The 8115-nt window shown below is 43.5% G+C and overlaps 1 pseudogene; it reads right to left on the bottom strand.

The window, feature by feature from the left end:
* Window positions 1-5592: 5592 nt before the first annotated feature.
* Window positions 5593-7497, bottom strand: LOC143398875 (ralA-binding protein 1 pseudogene; annotated as a pseudogene).
* Between the last annotated feature and the right edge of the window lie 618 nt (window positions 7498-8115).

Below are 8115 nucleotides of genomic sequence, written 5' to 3'. Positions count from 1 at the left end.
ATAGAAGTAATCTGTTGGTCTTAGGAACAAAAAAATTGGTGCAACTCCAAATAAAAGTAATTAATATATTGTCTTCACTTATTCTCACATCACTTGTTACTCTATCATTTCCTATTTTCCTTACCATAACTGACCACTAGAAACACAATAATTACCCAAACTACGTAAAAGTTTCTATCATTTGTGCATTCTCACTCTATATAATTCCAACACTAATGTTTATTAACTCAAATTATGAGCTCGTAATTTCAAACTGACACTGAATGACCATTCAAACATTTACTCTCTTCATAAGCTTTAAACTAGATTACTTTTCTATACTATTTATACCTGTAGCACTATTTGTCACATGATCAATTTAGAATTCTCAATATGGTGTATGCATTCTGACCCCTTTATTAACCACTTTTTCAAATATCTTCTGTTATTCCTTATCACTATAATAATTCTAGTCACATCCAACAATCTATTTCAACTAATTATTGGTTGAGAAGGGGTAGGTATTATGTCATTTTTACTAATTGGTTGATGATACGGCCGTACAGACGGTAATACAGCAGCTCTTCAAGCCATCCTGTACAATCGAATTGGAGATATCGGATTTGTTTTAGCTATAGCATGATTTTTACTCAATTCAAACTCATGAGAACTACAGCAACTCTTCATAATAGATGTATCTCTTCTTCCCCTACTAGGACTACTCTTAGCCGCTACAGGAAAATCTGCCCAATTCGGCCTACACCCTTGACTGCCCTCTGCTATAGAAGGTCCAACCCCTGTATCAGCTTTACTCTATTCCAGCACTACGGTAGTAGCAGGAGTATTTCTCCTTATCCACCTTTACCCACTAATAGAACGTAACAAGACTATCCAAACACTCACTCTCTGCTTAGGAGCTATCACTAGCCTGTTCACCGGTATCTGCGCCCTAACCCAAAACAATATTAAAAAAAAATATCGCATTCTCTACTTCAAGCCAATTAGGATTGATAATAGTCACCATTGGAATTAATCAACCCCACTTAGCATTTCTCCACATTTGTACACATGCATTCTTCAAAGCTATATTTTTTATATGCTCAGGATCAATTATCCATAACCTAAATGATGAACAAGATATTCGAAAAATAGGAGGACTATTTAAAGCTCTTCCATTTACCTCATCTTCACTTATTATTGGTAGTCCGGCACTAACAGAACTACCTTTTTAACTGGATTCTACTCTAAAGACCTAATTATCGAGTCTGCACACACATCATCCGCCAATGCCTGAGCCCTTACTATTACACTATTTGCCACTTCCCTAACCGCTGTCTACAGTACACGAATTATCTTCTATGCTCTAATAGGACAACCTCGGTTCTCTACACTAACTTCCATTAATGAAAATTACCCTCAACTACTTAATTCAATTAAACGCCTTCTTATTGGCAGTATCTTTGCAGGATTTAACATCCCACCTATAAATGTTCCAGTACTAATCATACCTATTTATAGAACTATTTATAGAACTATTTATTTATAAAATTTATAGAACTATTAGTAACCATTTTAGGATATACTATATTTTCTATCATTGGTAACTTCAATGCTTCTAGCAATCGTAACTGTACTCTATTTCTACGTGTAATTTCAATCACAATAAAAATACTAATGAATAACGATCAACCAGCTACAACCATTAATCAACTTCCATAACTGTATATAGCTGACACCCCCATTGAATCCTCATGAATTAATCCCAATTCATCTCCCTCAAACACCATTCAATTCTCTGAATCCTTAAACTCAATCAAAATTTCTACCTCATCATACAACACTATAAACATGACAATTATGAACTCCACTAAAAATCCTAAATATAAATCCCCTCAAATGACTACATTTGACCCCCATGTCTCCAGGTACTTCTGCATTGCTATAGCTGTAGTATAACCAAACACCACCAAAATTCCTCCTAAATAAATTAAAAATATTATTAAACCTAAAAAATACCTCCCAAAGTATAGTACAATTCCACACCCAATTCCCCCACTAACAATTAATCCTAATCCTCCATAAATAGGAGAAGGCTTTGAGGAAAACTCCACAAAACCTAAAACAAAAAGTATACTTAATAAGTATGTAACATATGTCATTTTTACATGGAATTTAACTATGACTAATGACATGAAAAATCATTGTTGTTATTCAACTATAAAAACATTAATGACAAAAATCCACAAAACCCACCCTTTAATCAAAATTGTCAACCACTCCTTTATTGATTTACCTGCACCTTCTAATATTTCCGCATGATGAAACTTTGGTCTCTACTAGGCCTCTGCCTAGCTATTCAAATCCTTACAGGATTATTTCCGGCAATACAGTACACATCTGACACTATAACGGCCTTCTCATCAGTTATTCACATTTGTCGAGATGTTAATTACGGTTGGCTTATCTGTTATATACATGCTAACGGTGCATCAATATTTTTTATCTGCCTTTTTCTTCATGTAGGATGAGGATTATACTATGGGTCATACACCTACTTTGAAACATGAAACATCAGAGTAATTCTTTTATTTGCAGTAATAGCCACAGCATTCATAGGCTATGTTCTCCCCTGAGGCCAAATATCATTCTGAGGAGCGACTGTAATTGCTAATCTTTTATCTGCCATTCCATACATCAGTACAACCCTAGTAGAATGAATTTGAGGGGGCTTCTCAGTTGATAAAGCAACTTTAACATGATTTTTTTGCATTCCATTTTGTCCTCCCAATTATCATTGCAGCTTTAGTTATAGTTTATCTTCTTTTCCTTCATGAAACAATCCCTCAGGCCTTATTTCTGACTCAGATAAAATCCCCTTTCACCCGTACTACACCATCAAAGATATTCTCAGAGTCCTCCTTCTCATTCTAGTCTTAAAAATTCTAGTTTTATTTTCACCAGACTTTCTAGGGGACCTGCAATTATACACCTGCAAATCCTCTAGAGACTCCACCTCATATCAAACCAGAGTAATACTTCCTATTTGCCTAGGCCATCCTCCAATCTATTCCTAACAAACTAGGAGGTGTCTTATCCCTAGTCTTCTCTATTCTTATTCTTATACTCTTTCCATTTCTCCATATATCAAAGCAATGTAGCATAATATTCCGACCACTAAGTGCATATTCTGAATCCTAGTAGCAGACCTATTTACACTAACCTGAATTGGAGGACAACCTGTTGAATACCCATTTATCATTATTGGCCAACTAGCATCAATCTTATACTTCTCTATTATTCTCCTAATTCTACCAATTGTCAGCTTAATCAAAAATAAACTTCTTAAATGAAGATCCCTCATAGTATAAATGTTACTTTGGTCTTGTAAACCAAAAATGAAGTTATAAACTTCTTAGAGCATAATACTGGTTTCTCTTATTTATTTATTTATTTATTTATTTATTTATTTATTTATTTCCTTATCATTTTTTTGCAGAAAACCTATTTAGTGTCCTCCATGTTTTGAGATTGTGGAACTGTCATTTTGGTAGGTCTTGGTTTAGTTTGAAGGTGATGGGGATATAGAGCTTATATAACGCACTTTGGAGCAGACAGGGGGAAGAATGGAAAGAGTCTCCCCACCCCGTGTTTTCAGGGATGTGCTCTAGGTGGAACCATCAAATTCCTGGGGGCATGGTGAAGTTGAGTTGATATCCTACTTTTCTAAAAATTAGAAGGTGCAGAAAATGAAGGGGATAATGAGAGGTTCTTGGGTCCAGGTTGACTGGGTGGCAGATGAGGTAGTGGATAGGGTTGACTGTAGACATTAGCTTATTGAAATCAGCATAAATGGATGCTGAGAGACTAGCATGGTATCACTTTGAGAATATGTGTTTTGTTAATTTGGAGAAGTGGGAAACAAGAGGTTATATATAGCACAAGGCAAGTATATATGTGAGTTTTCTTAGAGCAGGAAACACACCAGACCTTTGTGTAGGGAACTAGGAAGAGGAAATTGGCCTATGCTCCTGTTTATAGAGGAGGCTTTTCTGTATAGGATCAAAGTCATCTAAAATTGACAGCCTCTGTAGCTGTACTTTTCCCTATTGCCCTTAGTTTCCTGGCTCTCTCTTGATTTCATCTTCAAACCCATACTACACCTTCTCCGGATTGAACTACGCATGCCAGTACATATTTCTACCCTACACACACCTCCCTTACCCCCCCCCCCCAATGGCTGTTGAATTTATTTGCTCTATCAATAATGGTCCTGGCAAAAATTAGTTCACCAATGCTGAGACAGTTGTAACGAGACACTGATTTTAAAAACCCATGATACCGTTGTAGAAATCAGAGTTCACACCAACAGAAGAAACCTTCAGTATTCCAGCAAATACAAAATAAATGTAAGATGTCGGACAGAACAGCAAGAAGGCGTTTATACATTTATATTTGACACCTGACCATATTTCAGTCACCATAATATCTTCTCTCCAGATTTAAAAAAATAGTATGCTGAAAAAAAAATCAAATAATGGCTGACAAGTCACAACAGTGCAATAGGTAGAGGATAAAAAAACCCATCAGACAGGTGCTGGAAATAAATACTAACCAGGAGCAGGACAGGGCCTCGGTGTTCATGGAGTCTGTCTGCAGAGCTGCAGGCGGCCTCTTGGGGCGTGGTCAAGCAGCTGCCTCAGGAGCCTGGCCTCCCAGGAGCCTGCTGGCAGCCATCTGATCTGACGGGCCAGAAGCAAAAGGGGTGTCCCAGTTACCCCCAGGAGGCATCTCTTCCTATTGCTCGATCCTGTCGTCAGGGTCCCTCAGCGGGCTCACTGAGGGCAGGGACGACCTACCTTGGTGTAAGAGCATACATATGGCTTATTCAGGCAGAGACGGGTACATTCTAGCCCAAGCAAGCAATCCAGGTCACTGCTGACTGGAGGGTCTGTCACACGGAAGGTTTCGGGTTTGAGAAACATTGGTGGGTGGATGCCTCGGGGCGAGGGGGCGGCCTCCGGCCACCCCAGTGCAAAGGCCTTTGCTGATCACTGGCAGTGAGTAGCTGGAGCCCGGCGGGCAGGGCGGGCAGGCTCCACGCAGTCTCCGCCTGCCACCGAGGCCACCTGGTGTTGGGCTGCAGACTGTGGTTCAGAACTGTGGGAGGGCTACAGTGGGCAAAGGGACCGGAGAGCCACCAGCCGGCCGGCACACGGGAGGCAGCTCCCCGAATGGTCTGCACCGAGGAGGTGTGAAAGGCACAAGCAGGAGCCCGGGCCGCAGCCACAGGCGGCGCAGAGACGTGGCTTGGTGTCCCCACCTTAATGAGATCCTGATTCTGCTGTGATAGAAAAGCAAAGAAACACGATTTTTTGGTTTAAAAAGAAGCCACTCAAGGGTTAAAATAGTTATTTTAAGTTAACAAAGAAAATTAATTCCCCATAAGCTGACACTATCTGGAAAACGTCCGCTGCTCCGTCCCCGGGACCCTGAGCCTGACGAGCCGACGTGAGGAGGAGTCTGAGGAAAGAAGGCCTCTTTACAGAAGGGACAGCGCCGGTCGCGCTGGTCACTCTGGGCCACAGGCGCCTTCCAGCGCCACTGCCTGGGCGCTCAGAGGGGCGTCTCCCGGCGGTCTCTGCTGGGCTACGGCTTCACGGGCTCCTTGGCCGCCTTTGTCTCCGGCACGCCGTCGCGGGGCTCCTCATCCTCGGGCTGCTCGGCCCTGGCGCGCTGTGTCTGGAGCAGGCGCAGCTGCACCCGCAGCTCGATGATGGCCTCGCGCTCCTCATGGACGGCCTGGTTCACGTGGTTGTTCTTTATCTCCAGCTCCTCGTTCTGCCTCTGCAAGTCCTCCAGGATGAGCTGCAGCTCCTCCTCATCCTCGCTCTTGCTCTCGCTCTCAGAGGAGTACTCCTCTGTCTCGCTCCGGCCATGCTGCTGGCGACTCTGGATCTCGGCAATCTCGGCTCTGAGGCGCTAGATCTCCTCCTTCTCGGTGGCGATCTGCCGGCGCAGGAACTGCTCCATGGCCAGGAGCTCTTCCTGCTCCGTCAGGATCTCGTTTTCCTGGGCAAGGAGAATGTTTATGACTTCTTCATTTTCATTCATTTCGTCTTTGGAAATGTCCTCCTTTGAGGCTATCTCTTGTGCAATCTTGGTTTCACATTCCTGTCTTTTAGCTTCTCTCAGTTTTCTTTTGAGGGCTATCAAAATTCTCTGTACTTCCCATAATCTTTCTTCTTTAAGTAAATCCTTTATCCCACCCTGCAGATCTCGATGTAAACGATTCAAAAGAAACTCCTGTCTCCGGATCTCCTCCTTGATACCCACCTGGGTCTCTGGCAGCGTGGGCATGGTGGCCATGTTCGACCACCGCAGAGGTCTCCTCACTTGCTTTAGTACCACGTTTCCAAAGAGCTCTTGCACGTGTGTGAAGAGCACATACAGCACACGATTGCTGATCTGCACAGTGGGGCTGAGCACGATGCAGATGTTCTGTATGTTCATCTTCGTTTCCAGTTCCTTGGCAATGACGTGGTCCATGTGCACAATGAGCCAGGAAATGAGAAGGTAGTTACATTCCAGCAGTTCCTGGAGCAAGCGCTGGAATTCCTGCACTTTCTCGCTCTCCGTGGTCCTCCCACAGGCCTCTTCGAATTGGGGCATCAGCTCTTTGGTAAGCAAATTCTCTGGCAGGTCTCGCAGGTACTGCTTCAGCAAGCTGGCGACAGTGTTGGGCTCGTATTCTTCCAAATTTGGAGACTCCTCTCGGTCGTAGGCTGCTTTTAGTTCATCCACCTTTGATTTTATTCCTGACACTCTGTAGATGCCCTCGCACTTCATGCCGTGCTTCTCCACGTGGTCCACACACTCGCGGAACACGGCAGGCAGGCGGACGCAGTCGCACATCATGGTCCTCTCCACCGCAGCAGGCAGAGGGATCCCAAAGACAGGCCTGAGGCTGGGTGCATCCACCTGAGGCACCTCCGCCTCCTGGATGGGCTTCTTCTTTTTCTTCTTTTCCTTCCACTGTTTGACAACGTCAGCTGCTGTCAAGTCCTTTGACTTCTTCTCCTTATGCTTTTCTTCTTTGTGCTTTTCTTCTTTATGCTTTTCTTCTTTGGGTTTCTCTTTTATTTTAAAATCCTTCTCCTTCTTTTTAGAAAAGCTGGGCTTCTTGAAAACATGGATTCCCCTGGACCTCTTCATTTTGCAAGGGCTTTCGGCTTCATCTCCAGAACTATCTTCCTGAAAGGCAGCATAGCCTTCAGTCCTCTTCTCCTGCTTCTTGAACTTTCCTTTCTTCTTGCCATGGTCCTTCTCATCCTCCGATGCCGCATCGGCAGGCTCGTGCAGGGCATCATGGAGGGGCGAGGGCTCGCCCGTGCGGTAAAGTCCAGGGAATTTTGTGGGGCTGATCTCCTTGGAGCTGGGCGTCCGGGTCAGCCGGCTGCCGTGCTCGGCCCTGCGGTGCTCGCTGGGGCTGCTGGTGGCGGGCAGGAAGCACTCGGTCATGCTGAGACCAGACAGGGAGGTGGCTTCTCCTCACTTGCCCATCACACCTGCGTCGCCCGCCGCGCAACCGCCCGCCCCGCTGCTGCCACTACGGCCGCGGCCGCTGTGCGCCCCGGGCCGGCCTCGGGCGCCCCATTCCCACCCCGCCCGGCCTGTTTACAAGGATTGGGGCCACACCTCCCTTTTTTGAATCTTCCATTATTCTTGAAAAACAGTTTGCCCTAGGATAGGAAGGGTGCCATTTCTCTAGGGCCAGCTCACTTCAAACTCTCCCACACAGTTGTCTCTATCTATCCTCCACTCTCTATCAATAACTTTTTAGCAAACAGAAGGCACTTTTAAAGGCTCAATGCTTTCATTAGACAACAGTTGCATGTTCAAACTCAGTCATATTTTCAATTCAAAATAATAATAAAACCTTCAAAATCTACTTTTGTCAAATTTCATTATCTTTGAAATTAGTGTTTTAATTTTTTAAATAAATTATTAATTTTAAGCAAATCTTTATGTAGGAATAAGATGTTGGGGATGGCTTAAAATAAAACAACACTTAATTACCTAATAAATATTTTCTGGGGTTTTATTTTTTTTAAATGTATGTATTTCTTTTTTTATTAA

Source organism: Callospermophilus lateralis, chromosome 5, assembly GCF_048772815.1.
Source record: "Callospermophilus lateralis isolate mCalLat2 chromosome 5, mCalLat2.hap1, whole genome shotgun sequence".
NCBI classification, from domain to species: domain Eukaryota; kingdom Metazoa; phylum Chordata; class Mammalia; order Rodentia; family Sciuridae; genus Callospermophilus; species Callospermophilus lateralis.
This window is presented reverse-complemented; position numbering and strand designations above follow the sequence as displayed.